The sequence below is a fragment of the Rhineura floridana genome, chromosome 2 (genome assembly GCF_030035675.1).
Source record: "Rhineura floridana isolate rRhiFlo1 chromosome 2, rRhiFlo1.hap2, whole genome shotgun sequence".
NCBI lineage: Eukaryota > Metazoa > Chordata > Lepidosauria > Squamata > Rhineuridae > Rhineura > Rhineura floridana.
In genome coordinates, this window is record NC_084481.1 from 132,800,381 (window position 1) to 132,825,571 (window position 25,191).

Genomic DNA, 25,191 nt, shown 5'->3' on the forward strand with positions numbered 1-25,191 from the left:
GAAAGTATCAATGCTCCTCTATGCGGATGATATGGTCCTATTATCCATCACCCGCAAAGGTTTAAGGCGTTTACTGGCGAGCCTAAATGTCTATTGTACAAAAGAAAAACTTCAGATTAATTACTCTAAAACCAAGGTAATGGTTTTTGGGAAAAGGCACTGCAATCTTAAGTGGTCAATTGGAGGGCACCCAATTGATCAATCTCGGGTATTTAAATATTTGGGTATCCATTTCCAGGATACCCTCTCCTGGAAAAAGCATATTGAACTTACCAAAGCCACTGCATTAAGATCATGCAGAGCCATTCTCAATTTTTACAGGACAGCAGGTGGCAATCTTATTGCCCCAGCACTAAAAGTTTTTCAGAGTAAGGTTCTCGCACAGATCTTGTATGGGGCAGCAGTCTGGGGCTGGGAGGATTCTTATCTCTCCAACCTTGAGGCTATCCAAAATAACTTTCTAAAAAAACTCTTGCGTTTACCTATTGGTACTCCGGCAACGCTACTTCGAGCAGAGACCGGATTACCTCCAGTCAGAGCTCGTGTCCACTGTGCCCTTCTTACTTTCTGGGGATCTATAAAAAATGCACCAGCGAAGCTAATATTGAAATCCTGCTATGAACTGGCCTCAAAGGATAAGTTCTGGCTATCCAGACTTTCTAGTTTTTATCAATTGTATCATATTCCGGCCCAGGCTTCAAATCTGCCCAATAGACCGAGGTTGCGGGAGACAATTTTCCTGCATTGTTTCTGGATAGATAGATTGGCGATTATTAATGCTAAATTCTCCAAGTGGTACAGAGAAATTAAACGGGATCATCTGCAAGCAAGATACCTGACCTACCCCATATCAATAAATTTAAGACAAGCTTTCACAGTGCTCAGGTTTCAGACAATGCCGACCGCAGTCCTGTCAGGCCGTTACCTTCAGCTCCCATGGGACCAGCGGTTGTGTATTTGTGGAACAGCGGTGGTTGAGGATCTGCCCCATTATTTGCTGGAGTGTCCTTTGTACTCTCACCCTTGGATTAAATTCCTGAGTGGTCTGCTGTCTCAGCAGGGAGCTTACCAGGTTCCTCATATCATTTCCTTCTTTCTATCTGACAAAGATTATATGGTCACATATAGGGTTGCCCACTTCGCCCTGGCGGCACAAAAGCTCCAAGCTAAGCGTGTTGCAGAGCTGGCATGTAATTGATCGACAGAGTGGGTGAATAATTGCCCGGTGACTGTTTAATGGTAAACAATATGTATATAGCTTCCTGTCTGGCCATCCATGGGCCCTGATGAACCATTTTTTGCATTTTATGGATCTTACGTATATTGTGTATTAGGTATTTTATCTTGGGATTTTAATATGTGTGTTGGTGTTGTAATTGTGATGTGACGGCCTATGGCCATGCAATAAAGATTTGTACTTGTGTGATAGAAGTATATAAAATTATGCATGGCATGGAGAAAACAGATAAAGAAAAGTTTTTCATACAAATGCTAGCATAAATGTTGGAGGTGTAACCATCCTTCTACAGATTTTTTAGATGTTGTAGATGAAATATCCCATAATATATATACTGAGCCAGATTATTCAATGGATTAAATAAATGACAAGATATAATATGACACTAAAGGTTGGAATCCTATACACACTTATCTAGGGGTAAAAGTAATTAAACTTAATGAAACTTACTTCTGTATACTATAATATAGCCAGCATGGATTTTTTGCATTCCGCAATGTTAAATTGAAAATACCCCCATGCCATTCTGCTGCTTCCCATAAACTCATTTCAAAACAAAACCTTACAAAACTTATAGTCCTGAACTCAGAAATGCTTGTTTAACAACCCTCTAAGTTTTCATTGCCATACACTCAGAGACAATTGAGAGTTCAAAATGTAAAACAAGTATAGGTGAAGAGTGGACTAACTGGTTTGTTGAAGAGAAAATTGGTCATTTCACTTATTGAATGACCCTACTGACCACACCATAAAGCAGGAACCTCAAAATTGCCTTGAAGAAAAGGTCTCCTGTGGCAGGTATGACATTCAACATGGCTACAGACAAGTGGAAAGGAAAAACTGTGGAAAAAATAGAATCATTGTTGTGTAAGGTATGCTCCATTACTAGGAGTGATGAAGTAAGATGGGAAACAACAATAAATGTCACCATTCTGTTCAGAAAAAAACTAGTCCAATTTCCTGTGTCTCCAGCACAGCCATCTTTGAAGACTCTTCCTCTGAAAAGATTTAATTACTGAGTAATACCTGAAATTTTGGAGCAAGCCAGAGCTTGGAAAAGTTAATTTTTTGAACTACAATTCCCATCACCCCAATCCAGTGGCCATGCTGGCTGGGGCTGATGGGAGTTGTAGTTCAAAAAAGTAACTTTTCCAAGCTGTAATTCAGGGGGATGAGGGGATGGGTGGAGATGTCTTTCTCAATGCTATTTCTCGCATGGCACAAAACATTCTTTCTGTTGTGGAAGATGCATTTTGCGGATCCTATCGCCCTTGCCATCTGGCACTAGAGAAAATGAAAAGTCTTTAAAAACAAAACAAAAAACACGCTGCTGAACTTACAGCAGGGACATGAGTAAGCAAGCAACAAAGGTACTTTTAAGCTTCCTAAATATATCACAACTATCTCTACTTCTTTAAGTGGAAGTTTTTCCTTTATGTTTTTCCTTCCTTGCCTGACTATTGGCAAAGTTGTATTATTATCCTATGAGTCATTCTTCCTACAAAATGTCTCTCTGGGAAGACTTGCTAATTAAACTTTCACTCACACACAATGGTTGGCAAATAGGCTTGTATCCCCTTTGAAGCAGCATCTATATGTAAGCTCCCTTTATTAGCGTGGTGGGAAGAGAAGCAACTTTATATCCTTGAATATGGGTGCCTGTTGAGCGTACAGTCGCTAATTATTTCAAGCAAGCTAGTGAGTACTACTGGTGTTTTAAATAGTATGTTTCATCTATGAAGCCACTATCTTCTATTGTACAGTGCCTCAAGCTGATTCTTCAGTGGTACTTTAGCCAGTGAATTTAAAATGCCTTTTAGCTTCAGGGGGAAAATGGAAACATTGCTTTACGTGGTTAAAAATGGACTGACTTTTTTAAAAAAGAGTGGGAAGCCAAAATCCCCTTTAATATGTCTAGTAATCTTATTTTCTTGGGGATTTGGATGGTGATCCACAGGCCCTACAATCATGTCAAATTCTGTTCTCAACTAATCACAAAGAGACTTCCATGAGTGGATGAATATATTTCCCCTTCATGCATAGCAATGGGGGAAATCTCATTTGTATACAAAAGATTGCCTTGGTAGATCACAGTCATCTGGCTGGGTGGAGTAGAGGAAGGCAGGACATGCATAACTGTCAAAATGTAGCAAATTGGGGGGGATGATATAGGGCATTTTCTTTCAAGTCATTCCAAATTATACAATTATTGTTCAAATAAAAGAATCCCAAAACATGATGGATTTGAAACTGAGGGCTCATCCAAACGGAGCGAGATAATCCACGTTTTCCATATCCGGTTTGTCATCTGACAGTCCTCACTTTGCCTGTTTGTTTGCTCTTTCCCAATAAAAAACCCCGCTTTTTTTGTGCCCACACACGCAGCGAGAGGACCCGTACTTCTTCTCGCTTTTTCCCAGCTCCGCCCATAACACTCCCCCCTATCAGTCAATTGGTCCGCAAAAATATGATGTATGCTCCTCTCCCCCTTTGCAACAAAGCACAACAAGGCGCATGCACTTGAACATATGAGTGTGAAAGTTTGAATTTCCTGATGGTTTGGTAGTAGTGGCTGTAATGGAGTTCCTTAGCGCTCACCACTCTGGAGCAGTGCTCGCCGGGGGGGTATCTCCAGGTGCCCCTGACCATCCAGGGGGATTGTGGGCAGTGCAAAGGGTCAGCGCTTGTAATCGCCGGGTGAATCGTCCCGTAAACCCTTGGGCTCATTCACTGCAGGGTTCAGCCCCGGACCGTTATGCGCCTCGGTGGCAGGAATGCTGCCCCTGAGGGAAGCAAACAGCCTCCCCATGGGTGGCCGCTCTTGGCTCGGGCAGGGAATGCGGGCAAACAACCCTGCGTACAGCTGTGTCAATCTGCGCTGAAGCGACCAGCACAGGCTTTGCGGTGTTCCCTCTGATAAAAGAAACATGCAAACCACTTATATGCCTATAATTCCTGTATTTTTGTTTGTTTGTATTTGAGATATTTCGCAAAACCGACTGTATGCTTTTCTACCTTTAACGTTTCTGGAGATACACATGATTGCAATCCCACTTATTTCTCCAGAACAGCAAGTAACGATGTGTCATGTCTAGGAAGGTAGACTACCAGTCTCTATGGTTGCGGGTGGCTGAGATGCTCTAGCAAACCACTTATATGCCAATAATTCCTGTGGGGTTTTTGCTTGTATTTGCGATATTTTGCAAAAGCCACTGTATGTTTTTCAGCTCAGCGGGGCTGTGGAGAACCTGCAGGCTGTGGCTGAAATTGACAAGACTCAAAGAGAGTAGCCTTGCAGGCAGGAAAGCGAAATTGACTAAGGGTGTGTGAGTGTCTGTAATCCAAGAGGAAAGCCTCTATTTCTCTTCTCCCCCCCTCTCCCTCGACTCTGGATGCCTGGAAGCAAAGACCAATACATTCAAGGAGGGCATTTGATGCGGGGGGTGAGGGGTGGGAGGTGGAGGTTAGGCAAAGATAAATATTTCTCCCTTGAAAAAGTTTACAAACAACCACAATTGCAGATCTCACCCTGAGCGGCTGCCCAGTTTGCAGGCTGGCTAAAAATTAACCGCTGTTGCTGCTTCTGAGCAAATGCACTTTTTTGCATCTGCGCAGTAGAAGTTGCGGGGGGGGCAACACCACACCTTTGCTCTGATAGGTTCCTTTTTCCTGGGCTTTCCCCGGATATTCGCACACATGCACAACAGTGGAAATACGTGATTGGCTGAGAATGAGGGAAGGGATATGGGGAACCGCCCAAGAACCGCCCATCAAACGCCCACAGCTGTAAAGTCTGTGGTATTGCATCCAAGCGCCTGAAGGTAAAGCGGATGATTCCCGGTTTAAAAAAGCAAATCACATGATTTGCGGTATTGCAGGAGTGGATTTAACCGTGCGAAAATGCGCAAAAGTGTGCGGTGTCATATGGACGACCGAAAAATAATGAAAACACAAAGCAATCATGTCACACATTTTACAGTCATCTGGATGAACCCTGAATGTAACAAATAAAGCATGTCTAGAGTGGACAGTTAGAAGATCCTGGCCTTTTCAGATCTGTGCATCTACCATTGATCGTGTCAGCTAAATAATGTCTTACTATTCAGTCCAAACCATATCCAATCAGAAGTAAGTCCTATTGAATTAAACAACTTATGTTTACATATAAGAAATCTTTGTGCAAAGAGCATTATTATAAGAAAGTGCCTTCATAAACCTTCTTTAGTCTCAAGAGTACTTCCCCTCCCCAAGACTGCATTCCTAATGGGAAGTACAAAGAATTAATTAAAACTATTGTTGTTGAGCTATTTAGTTAGAAAATTCACTAATAGGCAAAAAAAAAAACACCTTGGGGCTTAAGAACGTACCTATAGCCAACAGATATTTCTATCAAACTTTAAAAAGCAGGGAAATAGTGAATACACCAGGGGACCAGGGGACCTGAGATATTGTACTGCCCTACACTTTTGTAAATATGCAAACACAATTTGGGTTGATCTTTCACAGACCAATCCACTTCCTGTGTAGCTTAAGAATTTGGTAACATCTCCAGAAGATGAACGTCAGAGTATGAAGCAAGGTCAGATTACAGGTACATTGTGAACATGGCTCATTTTTAATTAGTTTCAACAAATTATGAGACTTTTGACAGAAAAAAATCCAACAGGAATCTGTGTTCGCTTTACTCCTGTTTCATAGAATCGTAGAGTTGGAAGGCCATCAAGTCCAACCCCTGATCAATGCAGGAATCCAAATTAAAGCATACCTGACAGGTGGCTGTCCAGCTGCCTCTTGAAATCCTCCAGTGTTGGAGAGCCCACCACCTCCCTAGATAATTGGTTCCATTGTTATACTGCTCTAACAGTTAGGATGTTTTTGTGATGTTCAGTAGAACTCTGACTTCCTGCAATTTGAGCCCATTATTCTGTGTCCTCTGTGTGACAACTTTTCAAGTACTTGAAGACTGTTATCATATCTCCCCTCAGTCTTCTATTCTCAAGGTTAAACATGCCCAGTTCTATCAGTCTCTCCTCATTGGGCTTTGTTTCCAGTTCCCTGATCATCCTTGTTGCCCTCCTTTGAACCTGTTCCAGTTTGTCCTCATCCTTCTTAAAGTGTGATGTTCAGAACTGGATGCAGTACGCAAATGAGACCTAACCATTGTCAAATAGAGGGGAACTAATATTTCACATGTTTTGGAAACTATACTTCTGTTAATGCAGCCTAAATAGCATTTGCCTTTTTTGCAGCCACATCACACTGTTGGCTCATATTCAGCTTGTGATCAACAACAATTCCAAAATCCTTCTTGCCTGTGGCATTGCTGATCCAAGTATCCTCCATCTTATAACTGTGCATTTGGTTTCTTTTTCCTAGGTGTAGAACTCTGCACTTATCCCTGTTAAATTTCATTCTGTTGTTTTCAGCCCAGCGCTCCAGCCTATCAAGATGCCTTTGAATTTTGTTTCTGTCTTCCGGGGTATTAGCTATCCCTCCCAACTCTGGATTCTCACTGAGTATTTTGTGTATCACCATGAAAACCTAGAGGATTGTTAAGCAACCATTGCTGAGTTCAGGACTATATGTTCTGTAAGGTTTTGTTTTGAAATGATCTTATGGGAACATCAAAATGGTCATGAGGACGTATTTTTAATTTAACATGGTGGAATGTGAAAAATCCATGCTGGCTATAGTATACAACCACTCTTATGACTGTATAAAAATTGCATTGTAAATAAGTTTCCTTGTGAAACATTTCTTCAGGATTTTTTTTAAAAGTGACAAAAAAATCTAATAGCCTTAACAAAAATTGAACATTTTTTGAGAATTTTAGAATTAAAAATCCGCCTTCCCAATTATGCAGTTCATGGTTCAGGACATATAGCAATAAGCCTCCCATTTCCTACAGTTCTCTCCCCTAGCCCTCACTTCAGGTCAATTAAATGCATTCGGTTTTGAGTCTTACATGTTAAACAAAATACAGTTATCAACTACGCATATACAATGCACATAGCATGCTCTTCTTATATAGGAATGGTACATAAATTCAATTCAGTTCACAAGAAACAGTGAATGTACAAAATTTGACTCTTCTGAAACAATACACAAACTGAAACACAGCCACCCTCCAAAATTCACATATCACTGAATTTTGCAGTGCACTTCTCCTGGCAAGTAATGTGTACAAAGATGCATATACCACGGTAAAGTGTGCATACAAATGCATATACCAGTGAAAGGAACATAAAATGCTATGTATTAGAGGAAACTGCTTTGCAGAAATGTGCATATTAGACAAAACTGCAGACAGAAATGTGTATATTATGATACATTCACATTAAGGTGCTGATGAATTTTCATGAGGTCTTCTTTTTAAAAGAAGTCAAACTGATGTGGTAACATGGAGAACCAAACTTAAGATTGGAAAAACTGTGAGATTTATTCATCCCTTCTCCTACACTTGAAGTGCTAATGAATATCAATCAATCAATTTATTTCAGTCCGTGACCAGAAAAGAGATTACAACAATACAAATATAACTAGTGTAACAAGAGAAACGTTAAAAAGGCCACAGTAAAATGTGAGTTAAAATTTAAGTCAAAATCATCTGGTTAAAATGGGTTGGCTATAGTTAGTTATTCATTACAAGGGGCTCATAAATGCCTTCCTACGAGCCATGGCAGCTACATAAAAGGAGGCTACTTTCACGGTAATCCGGGGATCCAGATCCGCCAATAAGCGCTGTAAGGAAATCGCCTCAGAGCCCCAGGAGGGATTGAGCAAGATTGGGTAGATAAATTTACGGGGGAGGTTCAAATATACAGGGCAATTTAGCAATACATGTTGAATGGATTCTACCTCCTCAGCTCCACAGGGGCAGGTCCATTCACAATGGGGGACACCCTTATACCTGACCTCCAAGAGTGCTGAGGGAAGGGTGTCTAATTTTGCTAAGGTAAATGCTCTCCTATATTTGGAATTGAGCAATCTTGTGATGTAGTCAGCGGGGACAAAAGGTTTAGCATTAATGTAGCATTGCGAAAATGCAGCTGCCAGGCTCAAGTTATTCTGGAATTCGATATCTTTGAGGCGTTGGGTAATAGTTGTTTTGGCCCTCGTGTAACCTAAGGCCCCAATGTCGGGAGCGAGAAACCAAGAGTTTCCATTTTTTTTGACAGTGCCTGCTTCCTTTGGGACTGGAAGGCATCTGCCAAAGTTAATGGAGCCAGACCCATAGGCATGAATATCAGCTTCAGCCAATAGCTGAATCTGTACATCCAGGCTCAGGTCTCAATTGAAAGAACTCCCAGTTCTAAGCGTAAGGCCACATTGGGGACACAGCTCGGAACTCCCATCATGGCCCTCAAAAATTTAGATTGGACAGCTTCCAGTTGCAAGTAATTGCCCCCGGTTGAAACCTGTCACCCATAGAGTAATTGGGCTAGGGCCTTGGCATTGAATTCCTGTACAGCTGCAGGAACATATAAACCACCCTGTGTATAAAAAAAGGAGAGCAGAGCCTTGACCGTTTTCTGGGCAGTCTCGGCAGACCTGGTCAGATGTGCCTTCCAGGAGCCTGAAGAGTGGAATAATATTCCAAGATAGCTAAAAACATTGACTTGCTCAATAGGATGGTTGTCAATTTGCCAGCAGTGTTTATGTCTTCTTTTAGAGAAGACTAAAACCTTGCATTTGGTGTAGTTAATTTTAAGAAGTTCTTCAGAACAAAATAAAGCAAGCTCTCTTAATAGTCGACGCAGTCCAACAGGCGTTTGTGATAGACGAACGATATCATCAGCATACAATAAGGAAGCCACATGTCTCCTCGCCAGATTAGGGGGGTGGGAATTTGTTGCCAACAGGCGTTTGACCAATGAATTGATAAAGAAGTTAAATAGGGAAGGCGCAAGGGTACACCCCTTTTTCACTCCATTAAAGGTTGGAATCAGTGCGGACAGATGTCCCGCCTGATTACATCTAACTCGTATATGGGTCTTCTCATGCAAGCAATGGATTAAACAAAGCAGGCATCTATTGATATTTGTTTTCATTAGTTTCTGCCAAAGTCTCTCACGGGGTATTAAATCAAAAGCTGATTTAAGATCTATAAAGGCTGTATAAAGTGCTCCCCCTTTGCAGGCAGAATATTTTTCAGCCAAGTGCTGGACCACAAGGCCCTGGTCCACCATGGAGCGACCCACCCTAAAGCCTGCTTGTTCGTCGGCCAAAATGTTTCCATTTTCCATCCAGGAGTTTAGCCTCTCAAGTAGATGACTGGCATAAAGTTTGCTAATAATACTAAGGAGACTAATTGGTCTATAATTTGCTGGATCCACTCTTTTACCCTTCTTATAAATGGAGACAACAATAGCCATCCGCCAGTTGTCGGGAATACAAATTGATTGGTCTATGGCTGTAAACAGGGCTGCCAGGATAGGTGCCCACCAGTCCAGATGTTCTTTAAGGAATACCGAGGGGATGTTATCGATGCCTGGTGCTTTGCCCATCTTAAGTTTGTTAATTAATGCAGTTATCTCGCAGATGGAAACTGGGGGCCAACGGGGTAAAGCCCATGGTAGACTATTAATAGTCATCCCATGGTAGACTATTAATATTGTGGGTCTTGGCAAAGATGCCTGCAAAATAAGATTCCCATTTACTGGCTGGTATATAATATTCAATACATGATGGCATGGACTGACACCCTCTAGAAACCAACCTCCAAAACTTTCCTGAATCTTTTAGTCTAGAGGCTTCTATTAGTCTTTGCCAGGCTTTGCGTTGGTGAGATTTCTTTTTCTCTTTGACTAAGATTTTATAACGTCTTTTAATATCTAAATATTCTGCCGGGAGTGCTGGTAGATCAGAAGCTCTATATCTCCTATAAATGTCCATAAGTATGTTCTTCAACAGGACACAGTCCTAGTCAAACCAGGGCTTGGATGCTCACCCTATGGCACCCAGTTTTAATTGATTTTTAAAGTATGAGGAATTGTTTATACATCTCAACAGTTCCTGATACTGTATACAGATAGACTCTGGGTCAGTTTCAAGTAAGAATATGTCCCTGAGCCTAAGGCTATCAGCAGAGTATAGAAATTTGGAAATCCTATTGGCTGAGGTGGGGGTCCACCTAATGTGGGCAGCTCTTCTCTCCAGCGCTAAATTGTGCAAGGGTTCACAGGCCAGGAGTAGTTTCTCATATCCTAGAATGAGTGTGAGAATTAGTGGGAGATGGTCACTCTCATCTCTTATATCTATGCTGCAACTGGAGATACACTTCAAAAGATTATGTGAAACCAGAAAATAATCAATAGTGGATGCCCCTTGGCATGTTACATAAGTATATTGACCATGCAGATCTCGCACCATGCCACCGTTTAACATAACCAGGTTAAGGGCGTGGATCATCTTTAAAAGGCAGAGGCCTGCAAAATTGCAACCTTTGTCCTTGGATTGCCTACAGGAGAAACAAGGGGAAAATTTCACTATTGGAGGAGCTAGATGAAAATATTCGTATAAGGCTTCGTCATTGGCACCAGTCCTTGCATTGAGGTCCCCTGCCAAAATAATTTGGGCCGAGGGGTATTTGGCCATGAGTTTATTAACATACTCCTGAAACTTAACCCATAGCTCTCTAACAGATTGTTTTTTGGTTACTGGGGGGAGATAGGCATTAATCACCACAAAAAGATCATCTTGCAGATTGAATGATAGCGCCAGTGCTATATCCTCCAGCCCCTCTATTCTTGTCGCCGATATCCCTAGTTTAGTTGAAATCAGGGTTGCTAGGCCACCTTTTGGCCGGCCGCCTCTAGTGCTTGGAACAGCCTCAAGGGAATAGGTTACAAATCCACTTAAGTATAATTCCTCGGTGAGCCAAGTCTCTTGCAACAGTATAATGTAATGCGTATTGAGAAAGGTGATAAAAGCAGGGATGGAACACTTATTGGACCAACCCGCCACATTCCAAGAAATTATTGATAGCAAATCATTGGACCGTAGTGCATTATGTCAGGCCATAGTGCTCAGAGCATTACCTGCGTAGAGAGGATTGGTCCCTGAATAGTCAAGAGGAGTTTGTAAAGAGTCTGGTCATACAGGCTTGTCCGACATTCCACTGGGAACGTTAGGGGTAAAAGAGGAAATGTCCTGCAGGGTATAAGCTGTCACAGTCTTCGTTTTGCTCAGATTCTTATTGGGTAACATTCTGACCTCCTGGACCTCAATTGGGCCCTCGAGTGGAACAATCTCCTCTAGCACAGAGCTCCACTGACTAATGTTAGAAGTAATCCTAGTGGGCAGCTTCTCCAAAGGAGCGGGGCAAAAGGTTGTAATTTCAGAATTATCTTTCTCAGTGGTCTCCAAACCCCTCATATCTGGCAAATTAGGGTAGTTGTGCACAAGTGGAGAAGAACTATCGGCCACATTACTCTCAGGGGAGCTCAGCAAATCCGGGGTGGAAAGTAGTAAAATTGATTTCCTCTGCCACCTGGACATTTAGCTTATCTCGTTGGGGCGAAAAATTAACTTTATTAATTGATGCTGAAGGTAGATCTGTAGTCGCACGGTCACGATGGCTAGAGCATTCTTTAACAGTTTGTACCGAGGAGAGCAATCTAGATTTAAGAAGATCTAATCTCAATATTATATCCTTTTAGGCTTCTATTGGGAGAGCCCCAAAGGACTCAAGTAGCCTGTGCTCCTCCGTTTTCTGTAAGTCGTTAGTCTGTTCATTATTTGGCGATAGGAGAGGTCGCTGGTCAGCTGCCACAACTAGGGAGTGCTCCTTGTGTGCTTGATCTTTTTTCACGTTGTAAGCAGGAGCAGTCAGCTCCTCGGTTGTAGTCCCGGCACAGTGTTCAGATAAATGTATGGCTTCACAAAGGTAAAGGCAATCGTTACGGTTGGATACTAGCGGTATAGGAGGTGCCACATTGTCAAAAACTCTTCAAATCTCTATATCGTATTTAGACAGGGTGGCCCTATAAGCATATAGTTTCTTTGCTGTACTATCCTCTTTAAAGGATATCATTGCCCGGGCAGCAGCCGCAGAAAAGTACAGGTATTCCACGTGCTCAATGTCCTCAACAGAGAGAGTGCTTGAGGGGGATCCCCTCAAGAGATTTATAAGATGTAGTTTCCGCTGCATCTGTGAAAGAGAACCCCACAGTTTGGGATAATTGTTAAGGGTCAGCTTTTTGCTATTCAGAGTCAAGTTCCAATTATTAGCTTTACGTAGCTTCTGCAGGCTAGCAGAGACTACTGGAAGGTGATTCTGTCTTGGGGCTTTGTGCTGGAAAGCATCGTCCGGAGTTAGAGAGGAAGGCATGTCCAGGAGAGCCACATCAGTTGTATTCAAAGCCTGGGCAGCCATAGATTCATTACTTCCCTCCTTATTTGGTGAAACCATACTGTTTTGGGATGCTGCACTAGGATGGGGGCTCGCATCAAGATGTCTAAAAAGTCTACCAAATTGCATTTTCTTATATTTGGGGACCTTTGGGTTTTTTATGTTTTTACTTTTCTTGCTTTTATTGATCACTGACTTGGAGTTACATCTCTTCGTCCCCCTGGAAGAAGCTGCCTTAGCCTTTTTTGCTTGAATCTTATTCTTGTTAGTTTGTGTATCCATGTTCACTTTAGGCAGCTCAAGCAAAATTTCCAATGCAATTTCAGCGACAGTTGATAACAAGGTATTACTTTTATCCAAAAATAATTTAATATGCTCAATTTCCCTCATAGTAGAGTAGAGCCACCCACGGATTAAGATGCCTTCACTATATGATGGCTCTGGCTGGTTTATGAACCCCTGGGTAGAATCTTCGCACTTAAGCGAAACTGCAGTCGCTTGCTGGATCATTAAATCAGGGGACAGGATCCCATGAGAATCTTTCCTTTCATGGTCCTGAAGACTAACGGATGTAAACAAACTGGCCGCTTCTGCTTAAGAGATCTCACGCGCCAGGCTGAGGATGTTGTCGTTTCCCTTTAACTCGTAAGCATCAGTATTCCAACCAACCGTCCAGTCATGATTTTTGTGGGATTCCTCCTCCATCTTCTTTTCCGGCTACTTCTCTGTAAAGAATTGCATAATCTTCATCTGCATGTCTTTTATCTGCAGAAGATCATCTTGTAGAAGTGGGGAGATTCCCAGAGCCTTGTATCCAGTTCTAGTAAGCACCATGTCTCTTGCAAAAACAGCTCTTGTAATACTTATATTTGTAGAATATGGTGCTTATATTTGTAAGAGTTTAAGGAGTTTAAAGGTCTCAAGGAAATTTGTCTGTAGGGCTCCCGGAGTGTGTCTCATTTCCTTATTTCCTTGGTGGAAAGGTTCTTCCTTGGTGCCCGGTCATTTAAGAATTTAAAATAATAAAAAGTGACCCGGAAGGAGTAAAATATACTTAGCAGCGGACAGAGCTTCTCAAGGGGCTGTCAACACCATCCTTCCTCCAACCAGAAGTCTATGGCCATACTACCCTGAACACGCCTGATCTCGTCTGATCTCATAAGCTAAGCAGGGTCAGGCCTGGTTAGTACTTGGATTGGAGACCACCTGGGAATACCGGATGCCGTAGGCTAAAAAAAAAAAAAAGTCTACATGCTAATGAATATCATTTTGTCCAGGGTGGTCGTCATTAACAAAACAATGTGTGACCAGGTTGTTGTTTTTTTATAGTAGTGTTGCCATACACATGAGAACTCTGGCTTGGGTGGTAACTCCCCCCCCCATTAGATCTTGTATGAAACCTTACAAAGATTCACGCATGGTCAGCATCAATTGAGGTGCCATCTGTTTTGATGAGGGCTGCATGGTAACAGTTCCAAGTGCAACTGGTGAGTCGGGAACAAAAGTGTACACTGGAGAGAGTGGCAGAATGGTAGAAGATAGGGCTGGTGGTTTGGGGAAGGGCCAGAGTAGAGCATCTGCTTTAATACAGAAGATCCCAGGTTCAATTCCCAGCATCTCCAGCTAGATCTGGGAGAGAATCCTGTCTGAAATCATGGGGAGCCACTACCAGTCAGTGTAGACAGTACTGAGCTAGATGGACCAATGGTCTGTCTCAGTATATGTTTCCATGTTTCTCAACCATAGAGCAGTTGCTGCCCCAACCTATGGAGGTTCCCTCTGTGTCCCCTCCCATTTCATGGTGATATCCTGTGTGGCTGCTACCTATCTTCCTTCAGCAGGATATTGGGGCAGGAAGTTTCCCTAAGAAAGAAAGCTCCTCCTTTTTCCTGCTAAAACATCTTCCATGCTGACTCTAAGAAGCCACCCTAGTAACTCTGAGACTACAGCTATCCCTGTCTGTATTTTCTGAAGATCCACAGATGAGAAAGGTATGAATCTTCACATGGCAAGTACAAACCTCAAAATTAACTAAGGTTCCTCCTCTCACACTGTAGCCTGCTTGTTTCCAGGCTATAGTCCACAAGGTAATGGAAAGAGAATTGCATGTTGTTGACAGAGCCAAAAAACGTAGTCTGTTTCTTCCTAGTCATTATTCATTAGTAAGGAAAGCAGAAGGACACTGTCACTCAACCATCCCAGCTGTAACTGTTGCTACAAAAGTTGTCTAACTGCTCAAGACCTGTAACGGTAGGAGCAAAGCATGCTCCAATTAATTTTCCTTTGGAAAACAAGGCGGACAACATCATTCTATATGTAGATGTGCACACACACATCCACACCAACTCACACACAGAGAACCAAAATTCTGTTCTTGTGTAGATTTACTGGCTTACTGTACTCACTGATATTCACATACATTATACACTGTGTGCTGGTGGTGGTAACATATTCTTTTTTTTTTTCAATAATTTTTATTCAAATTTTCATAAAACATACAAGACAAAATCATAAAACATTCAAAGACAAAAAACAAAATCAAAAATAGTTAAACAAAAAAAAAAAATATAAAAATAAAAATAAAAATAAAAAATAAAGAGTAAAATATTGACTTCCCATTTGTCAAAGATCAGATCAGTTATAAGTCTATAATATATAACAATCCTGTCTCTTAAGTCATATTATAAAATCACTTTCCTCCAATAGTTATCTTACTTAATCATCAAATCTCATAAACATTACTTTATTCTTTCCACAAAAAGTCAAAGAGAGGTTTCAATTCTTTAAGAAATATATCTATCAATTTTTTTTTCCAGATAAGCATATCGATTAATCCATCTCATTACTAATTATGATAATCTTATTGTCATAACCATAGTCAAAATAAACATTTCAATTAATCCATCACATCAGAATCTGTTAGGTTCAGTAATTTCAGTAGCCATTGTTCTATTATCCCTATTAGTTCCATTTTCCATCTTCCATCTTCAGTAGTCTTGTTAAGTCCAGTAATTTCAGTATCCAATCTTCCATTATCAGTATTCCATAATAATCTTGCTGTCAAAGCCATAGTCATATAGTAAGAGTCTGATGGGAATTACCTCTATCCCAAATATTTTCTTGCCATCCATTCTGAATAGGTTGCTGAAATACTGCTGTAAAATCATATCTCTGTTCTTTTTTTCAAAATACACTGGGTCATCTCTTGAAAGTTTTTCCATTGTCACATGGCTGCAGTTAATTCCATAGATTTTCTCTATATTGGGCTCCATCACGTCATTCCAGTCCAGAAGATTATCCATGCCATTGATAACTTTATCTCTAGAATCTTCATTAATTTCTTCAGAGATAACATTGAGTTCCAAACAATAGATTTTATTTCTAAAGTCCATAGACTCCAAATCTTTTTCCTGTTCCACGTTTGTTCCAATCTCCGGGGTCTCCTCTCTCACAGGGACCCCTGTTCCAGTCTCCAGGGTCTCCTCTCTCACAGGGACCCCTGTTCCAGTCTCCAGGGTCTCCTCTCTCACAAGGACCCCTATGTCTTTAATCTCCTGTGTCTCCAAACAATAGATTTTATTTCTAAAGTCCATAGACTCCAAATCTTTTTCCTGTTCCACGTTTGTTCCAATCTCCGGGGTCTCCTCTCTCACAGGGACCCCTTCCAGGGTCACCTCTCTCACAGGGACCCCTATATCTTTAATCTCCTGCGTCATTTTACTCAATTCAATTTTCAACTCCTTACAACCCTGTCGCAGGTTTTGTTTCGTTATCTCAATCTCATCCATTATTTTCTGAAACATAGTTATTTCCAGATTCTCAGCCACTTTCTTAATTGCCATTTTAAAAGAAAAATATAGGAAAACCACTTCTTATTTCAGCAACAATTGGGTTAATACTCCAAACTTGGTGACATCACAGTATAAACAGAGCAGACAGCCTTATCTCTCCATAGTTAAGTAAACAAAATGCAGTTCCCAGGATCGAAACAATTAATGGCAGTCGTCAGAAAACAGATTCGTCAAAATAAAATAGACCAAAAAGAGAGTAGTCTCAGACAATATAATATTCTTCAAAATAAAAATCTGGAATAGAAATCCCTCTTCTGTGTATATCTTTAGAATGCAAATCCAGGACAGCTTTTTGCAACAAAAACAGAGATAAGCTATTAATTAGTGCGTAGCAGAGAGAAGTTATGGCTCCCCAGTGAGATGTCAAAAACCGATCAATCTGGCAAATCTCTTTTAAACAGCAACAATTTAAGTCAAGTAAAAGAAAAATATAGAAAGAAGGGTGCTTGCCTGTTAGTGCGTTCTCTCTTAGAAGATAAGATGAACGTTCGCTTTATCAGATAGAGCTTGCTGTTGAAAATCCGACCCACCTTCGTCGGCTGGACCTCGTCCCATAAATTAATGAGATCTGGTCGTCCCAACAAAAATAGGCTTTGAGGTTAATCTCTTCGTTTCTCCCTACCCGGGAGAAGTTTAATCAGTCAAAAAAAAGAAAAAACTGACTGATATATCTGAATAAGCTTCTTTTGAGGCAGGAGCCCGTCTCAAAAGCAGGCACAGGCTAAGTCACCCTTCCCGGAAGTCTGGTGGTAACATATTCTTAATGTAGTACTGGAAAAAATCCACACACACATAAACAGTCTCTTAAATTAGACAGGGAAATAAAAAATATGCCCTGTGAAAAAAGAAAGAAAATAGTTTCTACTGTAATTTTCCCTCATTGCTTGCACAAAATAAGTCTATAATAGTCAGAGACGATATAAATTTCTCAAATGTTCGTACTAATCATATACTCAAGAGTATAATTAAGAATGCAAAAAAGAAATAATAATAATAAAGGCTGGCTTCAAACAGTGGTGATTCACAAAGCACTGCAACCGTTTTTAGTGTGAGTCATGGAGAGTTCAGCATACTCTATATTTTAGCTGGGGGCAACTGTAATAATGTTCGAAAAGATTAAAATTTTAAATATGATTAAACTAATTTGAAAGCAGTTTTGAAGCCCTGCACAAATGTGGCACTACAGGAGAATATTGGTGCTAAATTTACATCAGGCCAATTAGGCCTTTAAACATTGCTTCCTTAAGCCACTCAGCTGGTTGAGATATGTATGAAGCTCTTGTAGAAAATGTGATAAAAAGTGCCCTGTAAGTTGCTACTGAAGTGCAAGGAGCTCTTAAAACAATTCATATAAGTATGCATGTGATGGTCATGCCATATTGAGAATTCCTCCCACACCACCCCTGTAGCCAGGGTGGGGCAAATGGGTGCACCCTGAGCTATGCTACACACACACACACACCCCAGGATTTTTTTTAAAAAAATATCTTTTTTGTTTGTGACATGGCAGACAATGACAGCCTCCATTTAAAGAATGTTTTAAGAACAGGAGCAATATGACTGAAAAATTCAGTGAATAAGGCAGGGCACATGCACAACAAAAGTCCCATCTGAAAGAGCTCCCCAAAGTCTGCTCAGTCAAGACTTTCCCTGACTGAGGGTGGATTTTTCATTATCACAATCACCCTATAATTACAAGTGATCCTGGGGGGGGGGGGAAACAGCCTGTATAGTAACATGACCCTTGAAGAGTGAAATATTAGAACTGTATATTATGGGCTAGAGTTAGACTCCATCCTTTGGACTTTCCTTTGCTCTGCTTTTCTGTTTCAGTGATGTTGTCTACCCAGACAGCAATAAAGAAGCAGACTTATTTGCCTGCACTAAGAAATAAGGTTTTCTGGTTAAGGTGTTGGACTACGACCTGGGAGACCAGGGTTCGAATCCCCACACAGCCATGAAGCTCACTGGGTGACCTTGGGCCAGTCACTGTCTCTCAGCCTCAGAGGAAGGCAATGGTAAACCCCCTCTGAATACCACTTACCATGAAAACCCTATTCGGAATCGACTTGAAGGCAAACCATTCCCATTTTTTCCATTTTTTTTTCAGTTATGATGAGTAGAGCAGGATTGGATGCTTATTGCTAATGGATGAAAAAAGAGATAACTTAAAAGTGATTTGAAAATATGTCTACCCTTTACTCTTTTAAAGCACTCATATATTCACAATCAGAGTGGCTATTTTTTCTTATTTTTCTTGATTAGTTGGTGGCAAACAATGAAAACAGCCCTAGAGGAATAGAAATATTGCTGTATACTACAGTTAGCTAGCTGGCTGACTGGACACCTAAGATGTAACTCAAGCCTAATTCCTGATTTTCCCAATATGTGCATTAAAGCATTAGACCTTTTCAGGGTTTCTGGACAGAAAAAAATCAGCCCAGCAACCAGTAAAAGAAATTCCAATTGCTTTCCATAATTAGTTTCCAATCACTTAGTTAGTCCTTTATATAGCAACCAGTTAAAAAGTTTTTGCTTGACTGTCCACCACGAAGGAAAATCCAAAGGACAGAAACAAGACTAGAAGGAGGAACCTTTTGGTATTAACACCTTTTGGTATTCCCTTATTCACTGTATCCTTAATGTCCTTTTATTTTATGAAACAAAAAGGATGCCAGTAATTTAAATCCTGGTGTTCACTCTAAATTGTCAGTTCACTTGACCTTTACATAACCCATTATGTAAATTAACACACTCTCTGCATGGAGGAGGAGTGAGGGGAAAGATCACTGCCTTTCCTTCCTCTGACCTGGCTCTCACATCCTCTTCACCAGTGAGTAGGGGGGATTGTCTGGAGCTACATGCCTCCCCCACAAAAATGCACCACCTAGAAATGTGGCTGCCCAACCTATCAAGGAAAGTTGGCTACAGGACAACCACCCCACCTCTTTTAAGGCCCCAGAAATTATCATAGCCAGGGACAGAAGGAAGTCTGGTTCAAAGATGTGCTCAGCTAAATCTAACCTGGATGCTCTGACTGTCATGGAAGAAGGAAGGGAAGTGGGTCTTTCCTTTCCAATCTGTCCAGCTGGAGAAAACACTGCTGGGTTGTATTTACTATTATTCAGAAATCTCCACTTCACTTCATAATGGTCCTTATTGCAGTTTGCTACTCTATTAAGAAATGTTTCTATACTTTCAAGACAGGATGCACTATTTAAATAGAGAAAATAGATTGCTTCATATGCAACATTCCTGATATTCCAAATCATGAGGAGGCGGCAATGGGCATTCCCATCACAGAGTTGGGCTGAGCAAAGAAGTTTAAACCTCTCTGCCCAGTACATTACTCTGACTGAACATTCAAAGAGCAGAGAGGGATCTAAAACCACCCTCAGCAAATCTGCATGAAGCAGAAAAGGGAAAGCTGTGTATCTATATGTGAGTTTCCTGTTTATATGTTTGCCCTGTACGTTTATGCAAAAATGTGCATATGAGAATTTGGGGTGAAATGTAGCTGATTGAAGATGTTGCCACCACTCACCATATGCTCAGAGGCACATAATACCAAATTCTTCCAAGCAAGACAGGAAGTGGATTGGACTGTGAAAGACCAACCCAAATGGTGTTTGCATTTTGACCAATTTGTAGGGCAATTCTCAGCACCCTTCACAAACTACACTTCCCAGGATATTTTGGGGGAAGCCATGACTGTCTAAAGTGAAATAAATGTCTGGCATGGGCGTGGCTACCTGAATAGCCAAGCCAAACAGCTATGAGTCTGGCTTTTAGAACACTGACAGTTGGTGCTTACTGAGTATGCCCGTGCTTCATTGACTTCAATGTTACATTTGTTAAATTAATTTAAAAAATCAGACAGGCTTTTTTTTTTAACTTTTAAACTGCATTAGATGAAAGTCAGAGTACGGGGCAAGGTCAGTAATATGATTACAAGTACCTTGGGAACATGGCTGATTTTTAATTAATTTCAACAAATTATGAGACCACTGACAGAAAACAGTCCAAAACGGGTCTGGATTTTTTTTCTCTTTTACAACTTGAACTCTTGATTCTCTCTGAGTGTTTTGTGTATCACCATGAAAATCTAGAGGGTCATTAAGCAAACATTTCTGAGTTCTGGACTGTAAGTTTTGTAAGGTTCTGTTTTGAAATGAGCTTATGGGAAGCAGCATAATGGCATGGGGGTATATTCAATTTAACATTGCAGAATGCAAAAAAATCCATGCTGGGTAGAATCTACAGCCATTCTTGTGGCTGTATAATTATAAAATGGCAGCCGCAGCATACCAGATGACAGAAGGCATGTAAGTATATGGATCTATCACTCACATACTTGTCTTATGACATACTATTCAGTATCTGGTTTCAGGAACTGTATTGCTACTCTATTGGGAGAAGTCTGGAAAAGCCATCCAATATCCATCCAAGGTATTGTTGAATGAATGATCAATAACAGTGGCAGTCACCTAGTTTTAGGGGTGGTGGGAGGGACCAAACTCAGAAACACCCTTCAACAGGTGATCAGCCTTGACAAAGCATAATTTCATTGATTATTTTTTTTAAGCACCATACATGCATTCCTGGGTGCTAGGTGTGTGTTACAGTTATCTGTTGTGATTTTACCTGCTTTTGGATATTTTAAAAAGAAAATAGTCTGTTATTTAGAAATGAGTTTAAAGTGGAACTTTCCATTTCACATTGATAATTATTAGCCTATAAGCTGGGTGACTTGGCTTCTTTAGCAGCTTTCTGCAGAACTGGGAAATCCAGAAGGCAAATCCATGTACAAAAATCTAATGTCTGTATCACCATTGTGAATTGAGATGAGGAAGAAATCCACTCCAATCAAATGCAAGCACAGATTCTGCCATAGTTCATACATTCACCTTGTGCAAGGACCAGATGCCTTTCACACAAACACTGGTAGCTTTTGCTAATACCATTTTAAAAAAAAAGATTGGTGAACTTTTTGACATTGTTAACAAGAGATTCTACTAATGTTTCACAATGATAGCAGGCACAGGTTGGAGTGGGCACAGAAATGACAAATGAAATAATTAAAGAAGAATGTTGTTTAGAAGTCTGATGCCTGAAGCAAACATTTTGAGCACAATGAATGAGATGAGGAGGGGGGGTTGGGCCATCATATAATCAGAATGAGAGAAACTGAAGCATAGAATTTAACAAAACATTCATCTGGGCTGGTGGCCTGCATCCAGCTGTAATATAGATTCCTTGAGGTTTTAAGAAAGACTTGCTTTGGAATCATAACCAATATTTAGTAAAGAGTGTGTCCTTTGATACATTAACATAAATGAACATATAACGATGAAAGTCAATATGTGACCTTGTGATGGTTAAAAAAACTAGTGAGTCATGCTACCTTACAGAGTTGTTGTGAATGATATTTTACTCACTCACACTCTAAGTGTCAAGTTAGAAGGAAACAGTGCTTAGATGGCAATCCAAACCTTGAACACAAAATAATTCACCAGGGCACTGCTGTTGATAATAATCAAGTTGGAATAAACTTTCCACATACCCACTGTTCAGCTTCTCACAACAAACCTACAAGGTAGGTTAGAGTGTTCCATTTCACCATCACAAAATATTGAAAAATAATTCTGTTCAGCTGAGTTCATCAAGCTTATTATTATTATTATTATCATCATCATCATCATCATCATCATCATCCCAACCATGGTGCCAGTATCCTTTCATCATTCATGTCCCTGGCAGACAATAATCCTGGGGGCAGATGGTTACTTGATGGGCAATTAGCTGGCTCATTGATTTGTGAAGAAAAACAATCAAGAAACATAGGGAGTTAACATCATGTTAGCAGAGACATCAGCAGTAATGTTACATTCCACCACTATAACTCAGTGGGATGGTAAAGATGGAGCTTTACAGATCACAAATAGCCACGGACCAGGAAATGTAAATGGTGCATCAGATGGCATTTAGGATGAAAACATATGGTGAAGCACATCCCTAATTTGGGATATATATGCCAAGCTCTATTTTTTTTCAGCAACAGCTAACACCTGTCACCATATAGTAGGGCTAGACAACATGGTGCCCTACAACTCCCCTCACTCCCAGATAGAGAAGTAAAATTTACAGAAATGTTGAAACCATGGGGGGGAAAACATGTGGGGTTTTTTTCTGGGGGAGAAGGGAACTGAAATTTTGGGGAAAAATGAAAAACATGCCATACTTATTTTTTAGTACCCTTCACAAACTGAAACGCATTTTGTTACTTTAGGGACATAAAATGCATTATGTATGACTTGGTTTGCCCATAAAATTATCATGTTTGGTGTATTAAAAGTACAATTTATTCAGACAATAAGAAGAAATTGAAATTACTTTTTAAAAAAATTGTTACAAATTGAGCTACAAGCTACTGAACAGTAAAGAATCTAGCACCTCTTTGGTTTTGAGGAGCAGGCAAAAACAATAAAAACAGAAGAAACCATCAACATTATATTTATTTACTATATGGTTTATGGTTTACAGAATACAGGTGTTCAACCAAACATCCCCTAGTGCAGCCTTTCCCAACTAGTGGGCCACCAGATGTTGTTGGACCACAACTCCCATCAGCCTCAGCCAGCATTGCCAATGGTCAGGAAAGATGGGAATTGTGGTCCAACAACATCTGGTGGCCCACTAGTTGGGAAAGGCTGCCCTAGTGTGTTATTAGGTTGCTTTTCTCACCAGGTGACCCAAATAACCAATGAAAACAACAAAATCCATAAAACCTAAAGACACCTCTGACAATTAAAACCAAATTAAAACAAACACCATCAATACAAATAAAGGGCAGGGATACTAGTCCCACCCCACTAAAAGAGGTCATCAAAAGCATTGATAGGGGACTGAGATTGTGCTAACTAGCCACATCCTTTCCACACTGACACTTTGCCAGTCACATTGCCCAATGGCATGCATTCAGCCCAAGTGAGAATGGCCCTCACATGGAAAGGGATGTATAGGTTGGGGGAAGTGTGAGAGGGGACATCTGTAGCCCCTTAAGGACTCATTAAAAAGAATGCTTATAGGCAGGAAAATAATAACCCCTTGATCTCAAGACTAAGAACCTGTGGCACATGGGTGTTTCCAGACTGTCTTGGATAGGATTTGATCACATACCAGAAAATTCGGATTCTGAGCTCTTGTGCAACAAACTGCTTCCCACTCAAAAATCCAACTTTTTGCAGTAAGGAAAGTGATAGGAAATTGCACTGGAAAATGTGGGATAAGACTTGCTTGATGGAATCATCATATAAACTTCTTGCAAAAAAATCAGAATGTATACTTAGTAAATAGCCAGCTAGTCTAAACTCCCTGCAAACTTTGTGCAAACAAAGCAGGATGAATGGTTAGGGTTGCCATATTCCAGTTCCACAAATCTGGGCAGGTTAATTTGCATGTTATGCAAATTATTTGCACATTATGCAAATATTTGCATATTAATATTTGGATTGTCCAGTTGTTTTGCTTTTGTGCCTAGGAATTACCACCAAAAACTGGGGAAAGATGTGAGAAATCTTTTTTTTTAAAGCAACATTTTCAGCCTTAATAAATGCCTAGACTCTAGTTTCCAACACTATGGAATATTTATTGATTGATTAAGAGGATTTATATCCTGCCCTTCTGCTGTTAAAAACAGAGCTCAGCATAGCTTACAAATATAATAAAAACAATAAAAATACACAATCAATATAAAAACATAATAAAAAACACAAAATAGCAACAAACATAAAGTAAGTCAGGGCAGCAGTACGGTTAACCATTACATATACGATATATTTCAGAGATGTGGTGGGTGGAGAAAAACAAGAAGCCAAAATGTTAGGAAAAGTAGTCTTTCACACCACATGCTCAGTTCTAAATACTGTTGCAGCAAGTTTTACAAGTTCCTCCAGTATTCCACTGGTGCAGGCACTCAGACATTCAAAGTATCTGTAAGTTTCTTAGGTTTTATAAAAGCAGAGCTTTGCTTAACTCAAAATTTCTTCTCCCTTTGATCAACCACATCTACACAGTTTCCACCTCCATACTCAAAATGAAACTGGGCCTGGAAGTGTGCAACAACCCCACACATACCTTGCTAATTAGATTACCAATGCCAGGATGTCTGTCTTATCGGCTACTCTCCTGCTCTCCCCCCCCCACCGGGCATCATGAAAGACCCAGTCCTGGGCTCAGAAAGAAAATAAATGTGTGGTCCTCTTCAAAGTACTGATAAGCCTCTTGTTTTAATTAAAATAATAATTATAAATTCTTGCTCTTATCACTAATGGGAGTTAATTACCTTGCATATGCTGCTGTTGCTTCTATGGCTGTAATGGAGTGAGGTTAAAGATAAGTGAAATGCAAATAGGAAAAGCAACAACACAAAAGGCAGTAACACTTTCCTAAATGAAATACCATACCAACCACAACAAGATTCCTATGAGTAAGGCAGAAAATTCAGCATCCCACAACCAGCCAGGATTCATAACCAAAAACCCAAACTAAAAAAATCCTAGCAGCCAGTCAGCCATGGTCACAGAAATCCCCATGCAGCACAACCTGACCTGGGGACTGCAGTTAATGCAGAATGCTGCAGCACAATCGCTAACATGAGTGAGATCCTATCAGCACATTATACCTCTGCTCTGAAATCTGCATTGGTTGCTGATTTGCTACCAGGCCAAGTTCAAGCTGTGCTTTCCATG

At 40.5% G+C, this 25,191-nt stretch overlaps 1 pseudogene; it reads left to right on the forward strand.

The window, feature by feature from the left end:
* The first annotated feature begins 13,702 nt into the window (after positions 1 to 13,702).
* Positions 13,703 to 13,821, forward strand: LOC133378676 (5S ribosomal RNA; annotated as a pseudogene).
* Positions 13,822 to 25,191: the final 11,370 nt, after the last annotated feature.